General features: G+C 38.3%; 1 protein-coding gene across 2 annotated transcripts in view; it reads left to right on the forward strand.

Moving 5' to 3' along the window:
* Positions 1-2,337, forward strand: part of atp11a (ATPase phospholipid transporting 11A) — a 52,288-nt gene extending 49,951 nt beyond the window's left edge. The window contains exon 32 of one of the 2 annotated variants that reach the window (XM_039793169.1): positions 1-2,337. This exon is cut by the window's left edge and continues 499 nt beyond it. The gene's annotated coding sequence lies outside the window, so the exon portion shown is untranslated. The other variant, XM_039793170.1, reaches the window with a different exon arrangement.
* The last annotated feature ends 14,285 nt before the right edge of the window (positions 2,338-16,622 follow it).

Below are 16,622 nucleotides of genomic sequence, written 5' to 3' on the forward strand. Positions count from 1 at the left end.
ATAGATGGTAGAAATGGCTATATTATGGCTTCCCAGCTGTTTCTCAATGCCTTAATGCCACCTTGTAAATACTACATTATCTTCCACAGAGATTTTTTACCAAAGAAACCGACAATATGATGTCTTTTAGACAACAACTGATGGATACACTGCAGTGCTAGGTGAAGTGTGTGATCTATGGGTCAGTGTACACACTTTAAATAGTATGACATTTAGTGGATGTCTTTAAGGAAAATAAAAATGATGACGGTAGTAAAATGCAGCTCTCTAAATATGTGTAAAACGTTGGGTGCATGTCAGTTGTCAAGCTTTGAGAGCTTTGATTTTTTAATTGCGTTCACTTTCCTCAAAGCACCTTAAAAGTTAACATACGAAACATGTCCGCATTCAAATCATCGTAACACAACAAAATGATTCTATCAAGTGCCCCAAACTACTTGACGCCTTAAATAAATTAATATGCAGGTTTTCTTAGATTTGATTATTTAACACACAGCCATTTATTGATAGGAACACAGTATGAAGTTGGAGACAGCAGCTGGTTAGCTTAGCATAAAGACTGGAAACCAGAGGTAACAACTAGCTCTGGCTTTGTCAATACAATAAAACAGTTCCCCAAATGTCAAACTGTTTCTAGAGGTATAAGATTTAAAAAAAAATGGAACTTCATGCAGCCAAAGGAAATGTGAGTATCAGACATGCATACCTATTGATGTATTTTAGGTTACAGCGTCTAATAGCTCAGTGTTAATGCTCTTCATCGCCTTATTGTTACTAGAGTCCAATGAGATTCCCTACCTTGAAAAGAGCCTTTGCAGTGCAGTCTTTAAATTCTGTCTCATACTTTCCTGCTTCAACATGTATCCTCTCTGACTTTCTTTCTAGCTGTCTCTCTCTTCCTGTCCTTCTCTCATTCCTTTTCTGGTGACGTGATGCTGATGTGGAAGTTTTCCTATCTCTGTGAGAGCTGCCTCCACCCGTCTGATCATCCTCTCGTGTGTCCATTTCTGCATCTTCTCGGACATTCATCCATATATCCATCTATCAATGTGAGACGGAGTACAAATTCAGTTTTCTACTACTTTTAATAGTACTTCTATGAACCAAAGCCTTGTTGCTGCTAGAGATCCTTTTAGCTGCTTTACATTAGGTGCCTTGTGGTAGTTTCTCTCTCTGCTGAACTGTCTTTGCTTGCTTTATGGTAAATTTACCACCAATAATAGGCATTTGGATCCCACAAAAGCACCGCAGATGATGGATGAAAGGATGCATGACTGAGGAGTGCCTGAGAGAATGGATACGTGAGTGAAAAGGTGAAAGTAAAAAACGTTTTACATAGGTTATACTGTCCAAGAAGACTTATTTGGAACAAACAACCCTGAAATATTATAATTTAATACATAATCAATGAACAAATTAATTATTTATTGCACCAAAACATTCAATGATTCACATTTTAATGTTTTTTATTGTTTATATTCCAAATGTTTTATATATGTCCAGGAGGGCATATGTCTCTGAAATTATATTTGTATTGTTTTCTATTATGTGCTGTGTGTATAATTCTTCTTTACCAAATTAAGAGTGAGTGAAGGTCTCAGAGCACAAAATATATCAGTCTGATGTGATGTTGTCTTTAACTTTATTTCAGTGAGATAGAAAACTTGAAGAGCTCTGTTTGATCAATGTTACAAATGTGTGTGTGTGTGTGTGTGTGTGTGTGTGTGTGTGTGTGTGTGTGTGTGTACATTTCCTTTTGAATTTGTTTTTCTTTGAGTTCTCAAAATTCTGGTTTTCTATTTCAAGATTTATATAAAAGTAACCGTAAAGCAAAGGGGTTCTTATACTGTCGGATTCTGTGGTAAAATCCACAGAAATTGTCTCTAAACTTAATTTGCAAAACCATAACCTAAGAACCTATTTTCTTACTCACCTCTAGTGGTATCTGGTCATGCAGATTGGAACTACTTTCTACAAAAGCAGTAGTCCCAACTTTTTTACAGTGAAGTCTGTGGAATATCGGGCTGGAGACAGAAATCTGAGACTGATCTCTCAGAACCTGGGCAGAGAAAACTAAAACTATCTGCATGGCTAGATACTTCAAGTATTTCCTTGCATTCAAATGACCCAATGCAACGAACATAGCCTCAGAGCACTAGCCATGGAAGAGTAAATAAGCATTTCAATTGTCCTAGTCTTGCAATCTAAAGTCATGTATAATCCCTCCGTCACAATTAGGGATGGGCATCGAGAACCGATTCCTACTCGGAATCGTTTCAAAAATTATGATTCCATCGGAATCGTTTCTTTATTGGAATCGTTTGGAGGATTTGGTTTCAAATCTGATCATGGGTTCCAAATTTAACATGCGCAAGTTTTGGTTTCCGTAGCAACCAGACGCTTGTTGTGTTGCAGCCGTGGAGCACAGTAAGCGGTGCTCTAGTGTGGCTTTATTTTACATTGAAAAAGCCCCGTCAAACTGCAACCCACCTTTTGAATCAAAATAAAACGTTCCTCTTATTTGTGAAATAAGCATGTGACACGTTTCAAGTCCACCCCTCAAAGAATCGGAATCGATAATCGATACGAACCGGAATCGAAAGGAAGAATCGGGATTGGAATCAGAATCGTTAAAATCTAAACGATGCCCAACCCTAGTCACAATTGAGAATCACTTCTTGGAAATTAAGGTTTCTCTTTCTATCCACACACAAATCTACCAAATCATGTATTGTGGGATATTATTATTATTATTATTATTATTATTATTATCATTATTATTTTTATTGGAATCTCTGTGAGGTAGTCTGTCCAAGACATAAGTTGAGTACTTCCTGTCTGTTGGAGAGTCGGTAGAAAACTGGAATCCACATTACTTAATGACTGAATTACAAAAAATACCCACATGAACTGTAGAGTTTTTTTGTATGATAGAGATCATGTAACCTTTTTTTACGCTCTGGAGACGGTATTTGATGTGTGTCTTATTTATGTAGAAGAGTATTCGAACAACCAAACTGAGTTGAAACAAAAATACTGGAAATGTATGTATGCATAGCTTTAATGCTTTTTTTTTATTATTATTATTTTTTAAATAAGAGATGTCTGTGGTGTTAGCTCAGATACACCCCTGCACTGAACCGTCTTGTCTGATGTTTGACACTTTGCTGTAGAAACTTTCAGAGCCATTATTGGTGGATTTTAGGTCTTACTGTACCAATCGCTCTTGCCCTAACTGTCCTGATCTTTCAAGACCACAGCTAAACAGACAGCCTTCGAACAGAATGTCATCTTTCTCTTTAACAATGTATTATTGTATAGTGTTATATTTCTCATAACCAACAGTATCTATAAATCGCTGTACACTCAGATACAGTATATACAATATATAAATGTAGTTATGTTAATTGATGTACAGTTTTTGGGTCTTTTTATATGCAGTTTTTAAACAGTCATATCGAGATTTACTTGTGGATTTTTGCCAACCTTTCTGTAGCTATCAATGGCAAACAACTGTACATTAACTTGAAAGTAAATATAAAAACCTGAAATAATGTCATGTTTTTTATTGGTTATTTGCAGCTGCATTTCATGCATCAGCCACATGGATGCAGTAGAGTATTTCTGATGTGTCAGACCTTTCTGAGTCCTTTTTTAAAGATCTGAGTTGACAAATCAACACACCTGAAGAGTTTCCAAATATTTGAAGCTGATGAGATACAATCAAAATTATATTTAATGAGTGGAGTTTAGAGCATCAAACCAACCTGTGCTTGTATATGCCGCTCAAACTAAACTACCAGTTGTGTGAATGACACTTCGGAAATGGTAAAAAAGAAAAAAGGGACAATTTTTAGATTCAATGTGTGTCCCAAAGTTGCTCCGGGGCTGCCGTCTGCACCATCTAAGGACGTCAACAAGATTAGGATGGAGGTTTTGAATCGATTGGATTCTCTTCATCCTTTTCGCTTCTCATCTGCGCTGATCTCCACGTTCTCTCCTCCACAGCTGGCAGCCGAAGAGACCAGCTAGTGTGTCTGACAAGGATGGAGAAATATCTAGGGCAAGACCGTTAGAGGTGAAATTTGGGGAAGAAATGTAGCTGTGCATTTTCATTGTGGTTGCACAGACCTCTTTTACCTCCACCTCTTTTTTCAGTAGCTAAATTGCAGTGACTCATTCAATCATTTTAAAGCTTAGAGCAGAACGACCAAAGTCTTAATGTTTTACCACCTATTTCATCAAACTTATAACAAACTTAAATATGCAATGTGTTTACCTCTAATTTCATGTTTATGGTGTATTACTTGGATACTTACTATGGATTCTAAAATATATAGAGAGGTGGGAGGTGTAACTCAAGGTGTAACCAAGTCCTTTACAACCTTTTCATTTTAAATTTAGTCTATCTTATCTGCTTGAGGTTCGATTGCTTGAAGCACAATAGTAAGACATGATAAAACAACTGTTTTGAGGTAGGTGTTTGTGTGTGCTTTGTGAGGGCTGTAACAAAGTGTTAGATTGAGATGAATTCACACCCCCAACATATGAAAATACCATTGACTGTAAAAAGAAAAAAAATACTCAACATACTGAGTAGACATAATGAAATGGTAAAAACAGAAATGGGACTGGCAGAGAAATCAAAGGCACGGAGTAGATATCGGTTCATTTTCCATCATTTTGAGAGTCTGACTGAAGCTGCAATAAGCGACAGGTGACTTATAAATATGACAATTCAGTAGTAATCCTGTGTCATGCGCAAAATCCTTTTTCGTTGTGAGATTAGGGTTAAAGGAAAGGTTTGACATTTGGGAAGTACGCTATTTGCTTTCTTGCCAAGAGTTAGATGAGAGTAGCTTGGCTCAGCCCAAAGATGTGGTCTGGAACTAGTTGCCGCGCTAGCAACAGGGACTCCAAACATTTGTTTCCAGTCTTTGTGCTAAGCTAACCGGTGCTTGCTATGATATTAGGGGTTAGGCCCTCTGCACACCCTCTGTTTAATACCTGACTGGTCACTCCTACCAGGTGACATTGAAAGGGTCTGTGTCTGACCCATGCTGCCTGATAATAGGGTTTCCACAAGGCTCAATCCTGGGCCTCCTCCTCTTCTAAAAGGAGAATTCCAGTCGATTTCAACACGTAGCTCTGCTGTTTGTAAATTTGGAGTGCTGTCAGTAGCAAGAAAAACGAAAACAATCGGTGCTGCCAACACTGTGTTATCCTCCTGCTACAGTTTGCACCCAGGAGACTGAAACAGGGCACATTTTTTAACATGCTTTTAGCCTCTTAACATGTTCGAAATGTCATTAAAAGTGCCTAGCCACGTGAAGTGATTCCTTCCGAGTGAACACAGTGAATCTGACTGCAGTAGATGTGAAAAAAATGCATGAAAGTTGTGCTAATTCAGCTCTGTTTAGTTCTGGTGTTGAGACGGCAAGACAAGTGCTTCGGGACCATCTACAAACTACAGCACCGAAAAGAGATGCAAAAATACTTTCAAAAATAGGCATATGCTTATTTATTTTTAAAGTGCTGTAGTACAACTAGCAGGAGACAATTTATAATTGAGGTAAGTTTGGAGACAATACCTTATTTAATCATTAAAGTGCCCATATTATGAAAAAAAACACTTTTTCTGGGATTTGGGGTGTTATTTTGTGTCTATGGTGCTTCCACACGCATACAAACTTTGAAAAAAAACATCCATGCTGTTTTGAGTGAGATACAGGTTTCTGAATGTGTCCTGACTTCAGTCTCTGGGTGAGCTGTTCAAAATCTGCACGGCTTTCTACGTCACTAGCCGAAACGAGGGGCTAGGGGGCTAACCGTTAGCATGCTAGCTCGTTCTCAATGGCAAAACACTGCTACAACACACAAATTCACCCTAATCTACAAAATAAATTGTATAGAACTACTTACATGTCCTTCTTCTGCAGGTATTCCACGCAAAGTTGGAAGTGCGCCTTCGTTTAGAAGACGTCTCCCGGCTAATCCTGCCTTGTACAGGCCGAAGTTGGAGAAACAGCTAGCTAGCTCATGTAATCCTTACCAAGCTACTGCGCATGTGCGAATGACAACAAAGATCTTACGGAAGTTGAGAGGTCTCACTCTGTAGCTAAAACAGAGACCTGACACAGGGTGAAAAGAGGAGCTGCAGCAATGTGCAGTATAACAAAAATATGGTGTTTCTTGAAAATTAAACCATGTAAACCTATTCTGATAGAACCTCAAATTACAATCATGAACCTGAAAATGAGCATAATATGGGCACTTTAAATTAATAAATATTTTTGTTGAATCTCTTTTCAGTGTTGTAGTTTGTAGACTGTCCAACACCGGAACTAAACAGAGGTATGAATTAGCACAACTTCCATGCATTTCTATAACATCTACTGCAGTCAGATTCACTGTGTTCACTCGGAAGGAGTCACTTCACATGGGTAGGCACTTTTAATGACATTTGGAACATGTTAAGAGGCTAAAAGCACGTTTAAAATGTGCCCCGTTTCAGTCTCCTGGGTGCAAACTGTAGCAGGAGGATAACACTGTGTAGGCAGCACCGATTGTTTTTGTTTTTCCCGCTACTGACAGCACTCCAAATTTACAAACAACAGAGCTATGTGTTGAAATCGACCGGAATTCTCCTTTAACGTTCTGTGCCGCAAGTCCTGAATGCTGCTGCCCAACACTTTGCTTCACTGGCTCCTTTTTACTGCTTTCATTCAGTTCAAGACTTTCCATTACTAAATGTAATGTAATGTAGCCATTCCCCTCGTTTTGGAGTCACTCATTCCCTCCACACATCACCACAGCAGAACAAAAAAAACACATCAACAAAGACCGTGTGAAGGGTCTTCTTTTGTCATCTTCTGCAGCAACTTTCAGCGTGTATGGAAGCCTCTACTCAAAATGTTCTATAGGACTCAAATACGCAATGTGCAATGATTATGAATTATACATTTAAACCTTTTTATGTTCCTTTTATGGGTCTGGTATGAATGATGAAGCTGCAAAAATCAAGTTGGTATTAGTATTTAATATGAGCTGTGTACTATATTATAATTATGATATGCTTACAATCTAAAGAATAAAAGGAAATTGATTTTTGTGGATTTGTTTTGATTATCAATTAACAATCCGCTCTCCGCTACAGTCATTTGGACACTGAAAGAAACGTGTGTGTGTGTGTGTGTGTGTGTGTGTGTGTGTTTCTGCACAAGTCTGTGCCCAGCAGTAAGTCTGACACTCAAATTAGACTTAAATCATTAGACCTAAGACCTACAGACACACACATACACGCACGCCAAACGCACACAGTATCTCGTCTCGTGGTTGTAATGTCAGCATGTGTCTGTATTCACAGCATTAAATGGAGGGAGGTGATGGAAGCATCCATACGTGAAATCTACGAATTAGCTGTGAAATTGCTGTTATTTGCCACCAATTGTTTATGACTCCCTACACATTGTTTTTTTTGGGCTCCTCTTTTGTCCGTACAAAGGGCTTTCAATCATTACAATGTCTTCACATTTAATGGGGAGTTTTGAGGATGGAAACACACACATACACACACTCAACAACAGGGAGGCTTATGAATTGATTAGTTAGTGTTTAGTTTGCTAATGTGTTAATACACAAACATGTAAAAAAAGTTAAGAAAGATTGCAACATTTTAAATATATTTTCTGTCATAATAGCTCCTTCTACCTCGGTCTCCTCTTCTTCTCTTCACCTCCAGTCTTCTATAAACAAGGGAAATTGTGCAGAAACTTTATTCCATCTGCCCTTCAGTCTTGTCACTTCTTTGTCACTCTCATCACTGTCTTGACACACAATAGAATCAAATACAACACAATACAAGACAATCTGAGCCTTAAAGACTTCTAGTTAGCTGAAAGCTTAAGGGGCTGATAGGCGTCATCATGTGCACATGAACTATATACTGTGTGCACAGTTTTCTCTTCGCATTCAAGGACACTGCTGAATTTTCCATTTCATGTGGGGACTGCAAATGATTTCATAGGTTTATACATATTTAAATACTGAATATGCTGTAATTTACCATTCAGTTCCCAGCACTGTGTATTTAAATAATGGAAATAAAACTATGGGAGATATTGGTATGTGTGGCTATTAATGTATGCTGGCACTAACACCAACGTTGTTAATGGTTATTGGTGTTAATAAAGTATGTTTAAATAGGACAGTAGAAGCAGCTGTTCAATTTCGCCCTAAGGAAAAGAGTCAGTAAAAAATAAAAGAAAAAAGATTTAAGGATTTTCTTTGTAACATAACATACACTTATTTCATTTGGCCCCATGGATGTAGCCAATGAGCGGTTCCCTAAAAAATGAGCGAAACAGCGCCATTCAAGTATGTGTGGTCAAAAAGAATATTGCAGCCTTGCCTACCTGGGAGAAGCCTGTCAGGTGTACGTTTTTCGTCCCTTGATTAATAGTTAAGTAGCAAACAATCAAACGCTTCTGTAAGGACACTACGAAACTGTGTACGGACACGTCGCAGGAAAATAAACTCTGGACATACTTGACACAACTGAAAGTTGACGACATAATTAAACACCGTTATCTAGCTAGCTAGTTGCTAGTTTCCAGTGGCAGTAACGTTAGCTAGCATAGCTAGTTTTCCTGTGTTGCTATTGATATCGCGACGGGGAGAGGAAACGAAGACTGTCAACAAACAAACAAACAAACAATAGACTGTCAAAGAGGAAGACTTCTGTCAACAAACAAACAAAATGACTGTCAAAGCAGCAAGTTGCAGTTGGACATTTCCATTATGGAAAAAGGGTGGACTTGGACAACAAATGTAAGTCATATATTTTCTGTTTGTGTCGTTTGCTCGCTATTTTCTTTCCTGATGTTTAAATGTCCCGCCGTTGCTGCCTGTGTGTATTGCACTCTTTGAGGTGTACTTATTGATGTTGTGATGGTAATATTATGCAACTGTGGCTTTGAATAATGTGAAATTTCTCCAGTTTTGCATTATTGGTTGTGTAAAATCACCTTTTGAATGTGTGCAATTTATGATTGGGCCTGCTAGCTGCTTGTGAGGATTTCTTGGTTCGTAGTATGGTATTGAAGCTCGACTGTATGACCATTGAGCAAAGTAACTATATAGGCCTTGTAGGCGATACTGTATGTGTACCATGCAAAAGATAAGAGCGGGAATAAAAACGGGAGGGGTGAAAAAAAAAAAAAAGTAAAAAGGGACATTCAGAGGAGGGATTCAGAAAAACAAATGTACACGTTGTTCCTGGAGTTCGGCCACCATATCGTCGCACCAAAGATAATAACTGGCTCTTACCTCTTTCATAATCCTGACTGGAAAAAAATAAAAAGTGACATCAGTTTATCTTAATTAGAACCATCTATCTTAATCATCTATGGAGGGAATGGAATTGATGGACAGAATTCCAAGTTTTATAAAATTTGTCGGAGCACACCCTGATATTGTACTTGATTTTTTCTAAGTGTAGAAATGACATTAGATCCGTTTGGCCAAGAGTTAGGGGAGGGAGGATTCTTATCCTTCCAATGAAGTAAAATACGTCTGCGGGCCACCAGAGATGCGAAAGCGATAGTAATTGCTTTCCCTGTTGGTGAAGTGTGTGAGAAAGATGGAGGTTAAAGGATTCCAAAGCACTGGTTTGTTTAGAGCTTTTGAAAATTATTGTAGAAAGAGGACCAGAATGAGCTTAATCATCGGACAGGAAAAAAACGTGTGTGTGACTGTCTGGTGACAGAGAACATCTGTCACATGTATCACTTGTATTAAAAAGTTTATTAAGTTTAGCTTTGGAAAATGTACCCTGTGCAGGACCTTGAACTGAATTAATGTCAGAGTGGCACAAGATAAGGTGGAGTTAAACCTGGCATTGGTACTTTTTTATGTGAACAAAAAGTTTCAGATCTGTGAATGTTTTCTCAGTATTCAGTACTGATCTGTAGGCCTACAAAGTATCAGAGCATAAGCCTTGTAGTACTGTATATTTGTGTCTGCTGTGTGTAAGTCATATATGTGCACTATTTTTTTTTTTATGTGAACACAAGCCTTTGAAATGAACGCTTAGTTTCAGAGTTAATTCAGCTGGCCCCAGTCTGGCCCCTGTGGTTTAAATGGGACAGAGCGTCACTGAACAGACGAGAGGTGATAAGCCTGTTTCATGTTGGCGGAGGCTAAATATGGGACACAGACTGCATCACACTGCTGACTGTCTCCTCTTACAAGTGCAGAAACAAATTAATCTAGTTAGCGTGTATCCCCCTTCTCAATGCTGAATGGAGTCCAAGTGGCAGAAAGCTGACGTTTTTCTGCTGTTCTTCCAAGCGTTTCCCTTTTTTCTCACCAATAACTGAATCCCAATTAGTGATTCAGATACTGAATTAATTTTGTTTAAGTGATTGTAGACTACCACGAATAAATCTTCTACTTACAAATATACTAACTTCAATATTTGACCAAAAGGGTTAGAGAAAAGCATAAAAAAAATGAATGCAGTATGTGCATGTATCAGAACTTAGTTTTGTCTTCTCTCCTCTCCCATTAATCATCTCACGACCCCTCAGATTTATCTCTAAACTAGCTAAGTGGTTAAAACTAGCTCCATCTCGAGCAGCTATAGTAAACTGCTGCTTACGCATTGATGCATCAGTATTAATATTGTCATTCATTATATCAGTCACAAGACCAGGTTTTCTGCAAAACGAGTACTTTAACTTTTAATAATTTTAATAAATGTAGCTGATAAATTCTTAACTTAGGATTTCAAATGCAGGACTTCAACTTGTAACGGAACATTTTTACAAGGTGGTATTGTTTTTCTTTACTCAAGTAGAGGATCTGAGTACTTCTTTCTCCACTGTTTATTTTTTATTTGTGCTGTATGACTTCCTCTCCAGCACTCTGTACGCTCACCCTCCCACTTGTCTACCAATCAGGTTGATTGATTTTATGCCTCTTTATATCGAGCGGAGCAACAGTTGTAAATAAATGTCGGCTGTCCTCCGACCTTTCTCTTTCTCTCGCTCTCTCTCTCTCACACACACACACACACACACACACACACACACACACACACACACACACACACACACACACACACACACACACACAAAATAATACATAATACCCAGTTTGCTAGGGGAACATGGGGTTCCACTTGTTTGCTACAGTATTGTAGTTCTTCATAGCTTTCCCTTGCAGTGGATGAGACATTGGATGGTTCCTATAGAAAAAGGAAGTTGACCAGATGTACATTTGCCAATTTAACCACTTAGTGTCACTTGTCCAAACAAGTTTTGAAGTGACTATTTGTTTAAAGGAATATGCCACCGTTTGTTGAAATAGGGCTTATCACGGTCTACCCTGGCTGTAGATAGGTGGGCCAGCGCATTTTTTTGTCTCAGTGTAAGTAATTACCGTAAAACTTCAAATTATAGCCCGGGCTTCTATTTACCCAAATCGCCGAAATGCACCGGCTTGTATTTGAGACAGGCGTCTATAAGAGACAGGCCATTAATTGACATGCTTTGCCCGCATGCTGTGGATCCACTCACACACGCTCACCTCCAGCTCTTCACTGACCTTCTTCCTCCCTCCACCTCGCAGTCTGGCCCTTTTGTCGTCTTCCTTGGACAGACGTTGCAGTTCTGCTTTATGTTTACGCCATTCTCGCACTCTCTTAGGATCAATCGAGAAATGTCTTGCCGCTGCTTCTCCCGAATTTTGTTTGGCAAATTTGACAACTGTCAGCTTAAATGTCAAATCATACTTTTTTCTTTTTGTCTCCATGGTGGTATTGAGAAAATTAAGAATAACTGAAGACTAAAAGAAAGTTTGTTAACCTATTTGTTATGTTGCCATAGTGATGAGTCGTTTAAGAACGGTTGCGTCTGTCACGTGAAATCAAATCAAAACATAGAACAAACAATCTGACGGTATCAAATACAACCCGACACGAAAAAAAAAAAAAACAAACCAGGCCTCTATTTGAGACCGGCCTTTATTTACCCAAATCTGTTGTCACACCAGGCGTTTAAAAGAGACAGGCGTCTATTTGGGACTCGGCTATTATTTGAAGTTTTACGGTAGGTTGTTTTTTTTTGTCTTTTGTTGACTCACTTTTACTCACAACATGCTAACCGGCAACATAGGATTCCATTCACTATGCTAAGCTAACTAGCGGCGGCGCTGCCGATGTTACAACAATGCACGAACAAAAAATGCGTTGGCCCACCTATCTACAGCTAGGGGAGACCGTGATAAGCCCTATTTCAACAAATGGTGGCGTATCCCTTTAAGCTACTTTATTCATGTTCCATATATTGTGCACATGTGTATGTTGTTAGTTTTAAGTAACATCTGTACAGCTATTACTGAAATCACTTAACAAGCAATACTCCTTCATTCCAGTCGCTTTTTTATTGTTGTTACACTATTTAGCCAACAGAGGGCACATTTGACCACAGAGCTTTACTGTTCTGCTAGTATTTTGTTGCTAATTTTCCCGTTTTTCTGTGGAATTTGAAGTTTGTATTTAAGTTTCAATGTTTTGTAGAAGCACACACGCGTGCACACTGCTGTGTTTTAAAAGATTTTGGCTTTAACCCCTTTTGTCTAGCTCACATTACATCATCTCATCAACTGTATAGCTTATAAGGAGCAAATACTCATCAGCCATTTTACTCTAACTTTAATCAAGTCAGAAACTTGAAGCAGTTGATGTCACATACAGAAACCCAGCATTTGAGTATTTATAGAATTTTATTCCTACTAATACTGCTACTAAGCTGTATACAGCTGACACCTTGTTGATTTTGGATATAAAGAAGACATAGCCACATGCTGAGATAATATTTTAAATCACCGAATAAATCCAGTTGCTGAATTGTACCTGAAGCTCAGCACATCTTTAGAAAAACCATGGGACATGTATTGCTCTGTTTCTGCTTCATTGTCATTTACATGACTTCAGATGTTTTACTCGTTTGTGATAACGTATAAGGTCCTTCTGTATAAGGAATCTGGTTATTTTTAAACACAAGACATAATTTCACTGGTAAAAGGGTCACATATTGCCAGGGATCACAAAAGTTGATGTGCTTAACAAACTTGATTTGCACCTATAGCTGCAGTGTCAGTACACAGTTACTGTCAAACTTACCAACGATAAATGGAATAAGACACTAGAGAAGCCACATGAGGTACACTCTGTGTGTGTGTGTGTGTGTGTGTGTGTGTGTGTGTGTGTGTGTGTGTGTGTGTGTGTGTGTGTGTGTGTGTGTGTGTGTGTGTGTGTGTGTGTGTTTAAGTGTAACCACTATTGATCTCATAGCTCTAAGAGCTCTAAACTGTCAAAGGCCAGCTGATGGATGTGTGTGTTCTGTAGTAAAAAAAACTGTACTTGATGGTTATATTTTTTTTTTTAATTGGTTCAAGATCCACATGTATGGCACCAAATCTTTGCTATTGCATACACTGACTAAATGTATTATTTTTATAATATTATGAGGAAGGATTTTATACTCATGGCGCTGATAGTTTTCTTTTGGTGTGATGATTGCAAGGTACACAGTAGAAATACAGTATGGTGTTCATATTACAAAGTAATCTATGCGGGTTGTGTGCTTGCACCTAGCAATGTCTTACCGAATGACTTTGCTCGTTTGAAAGCCATGATGTCTCTCTCTCATGGGTGGGCCAAATTCTTTGGGTGGGCAAAGCAGAGAAAGGGGAGGTAACCTTGCTCCTTATGACCTCATAAGGAGAAGATTCCAGATCGGCCCATCTGAGCTTTCATTTTCTCAAAGGCAGAGCAGGATACCCAGGGCTCAGTTTACACCTATCACCATTTCTAGCCACTGGGAGACGATTGGCAGGCTGGGGGAACGCATATTAAGGTTAAAAAAACCTCATAAAGTGACATTTTCATGCCATGGGACCTTTTTAAAATAAAGAAAAAATTAAAATGATCTGTGATTCTTTTCTTTTTTTTTATCTTTTTTTTTTGCGAGGATCTGTACCAAACAAAGATGTTTTCTTTAGTCTGTAGAATACTATTTGTAGGTTGGGACATCTCTGCAGCACCACAATACCTAATTCAGAATGGTTTGAAACATATTTTGCCTTTAACAAATATTGTACCCCCCTGCAGTTTGGATATTGCACTAGTCCATATTGCGATTTTGATTAAAATTGCAATTAATTGTGCAGCCCTACAGTGCTGTTGTTTATCTGAATGTGGCCTTACATAGTATTGTGTGTATTTGTGCTAAAGGATCATTTAATTTTTCTGTGATTTGACAGATTTAAATGAAAGTCTATATCTATCTGCTAAAAAACATTGAATCCATGCATGAAATAAGTTGGCATCTAAAATTAGTTATTCACACATAAACTATGTTTTGGACAGACTGTACCTTTTCTATTCAATGATATTCTGTTCGGATGGCCAGGTTTCCACGCTGTGAAAAAGAGGCAGGGCTGAGTCTAATTAGCAGGTGAAATTCGTTCCCTGCCTTGGCATCTTTCAGCAGGAGGCTTTTTGGTTTTCTGTGGGAATTGTGTGTGTGTGTGTGTGTGTGTGTGTGTGTGTGTGTGTGTGTGTGTGTGTGTGTGTGTGTGTGTGTGTGTGTGTGTGTGTGTGTGTGTGTGTGTGTGTGTGTGTGTGTGTGTGTGTGTGTCAGACAGAGGGGGACCCCCTTTCCCCCCCAGGGTTATATCATTACATGGATAATTAGGCCAGGTCAACCAGAGAAGGAAGACGGCAATTCCAATGAATTCAAGAGGACCGCTGTCTGTGTCTTACTGGTTTTGAAAAATGTATATTGTGCATACACACACAGAATAAGTACAAGACAGGAGTCTCTTTCTGTTTTGTCCTATGTCACTCCCTTGGTTAAGAGGTATCAAAAGCACTTAAAAGAGAAAATGTCCTTTTTGGATTTAATTACAGTATCAAACTCATTCTGACAAGCTGAGACAGGCTCACTAAATATCAGTTGACACTCATTTTTGGCTGTGTGACAAATGACAAAATATACTGTACCTTATGTCACTAAATCATCATCTAACAGGCATTGCAAGTCCCGAATGCTCTCCAGACTTTTAAATAGTTTTCTGTCAATTGTTGCATGATGATTCTTCTGCATTCTGATAATCCACAAGCTCAAAGTTGACTTCACTTGATGAAAAGGCTGGTGATGTCACCACTTGCATTGCAGCACCAGTGAGTTCAGCATTCAGGACACTATTTAATGTTCTGAACAGAAAACACTTGAATAGCCAGAAACACTTAGGTTCCCTCTCCTTCAAAGTATGCTCGCAATAAAGTAGTGTCCTTCCTGAACAATACTTTTTTCATAACAATTTTATGAAATCTATTTTAACAAAATGGAATTACAACATTACACATTACGGTACAAATTTTAATGTTAGCCAATCACAAGTATTATTAGTTCTTGATACATAGCATGCTGCATGATGTTGGCTCACTAACGCTGATGAGATTTTCTATATAGGTATTGAAATTTGGTATTGAAGACAAGGCAGTTTTCGATACTTGACACCATGGAGGCAGTTCGGTCGGAGCCTAAAAGTATTGAAGTTTGGTACCCAGCCCTACATAGAACTCAGTTCAGTGCCACAAACTCACTGAGACAAAACTAATGCTTTGTTAAAGCCAGGGCCGGAGGAATAGAGGATCTTGATATAATTGTTTGTGTTGTCTGTCTGTCTACATTAGGTAATGTTTTACTGTTACAGTAGCTAACCTTGTATGTAATCAATTGGTTTGGACCAAGGATTCATATTTCTCCCCGTCCTTTCATTTAACTGGGTTTACTTGAAGACAAAAACCTCACTGACTGTATTCAAACACGCACGCACACATGCAGGCGGGGACATGTTTACCTTTCTTCACAGTCCTCATTCACTGCTGAATTGATCCAATCTGAGCAGCCTTGGAAAACTATTCACTTTTCTTAGCATTCATTCTCGTCTTTCTTCATTTCTTTTTTTTTTTTTTTTTTTTCTCCGCTTGCTGCCTCTCCAGCTCTGTTTTCTTCTCCTCCTCTAACCTTGGATACTTCTGAGAGCCGCGATTCTGTTGACAATAGGACATGTCTGGGAAGCTGTGGTACTTGGTAAAGTTTTCTAACCACTGAGTTTTCAAGGATTGTGGAGTTGAAAACAGTATCAATACAGGTTTGGTCGATACGTAAAACCAATTGGTGTCATCCACTTCATTCTTGCAAAGTTTCTTCTCTGACCACAGCAGTAAATAGGTTTAATATTAATGTATAAGCATTTGATTAAGGTTAAACTGACTATAAAAAGGTGTGGGCAGTAATTGCTATTTGATATTAGCTCCTTAAACACATTCTGTGTCCCAACTCCTCCACCATAATTGCTCAAGGTTATATATTTATATGTATATATATATATATATATTATATATAGTTATATGTATATGTATATATGAAATATACCTCAGAGTCTGTACTATTAATTATTTATTATTAATAATTTGGCTAAACTTTCAAATCCAAGGAGACACATACAAACTAATTTTGAGCAGAAAACTAAATAATCTCCCTTAT

The sequence above is a fragment of the Perca fluviatilis genome, chromosome 24 (assembly GCF_010015445.1).
Source record: "Perca fluviatilis chromosome 24, GENO_Pfluv_1.0, whole genome shotgun sequence".
NCBI classification, from domain to species: domain Eukaryota; kingdom Metazoa; phylum Chordata; class Actinopteri; order Perciformes; family Percidae; genus Perca; species Perca fluviatilis.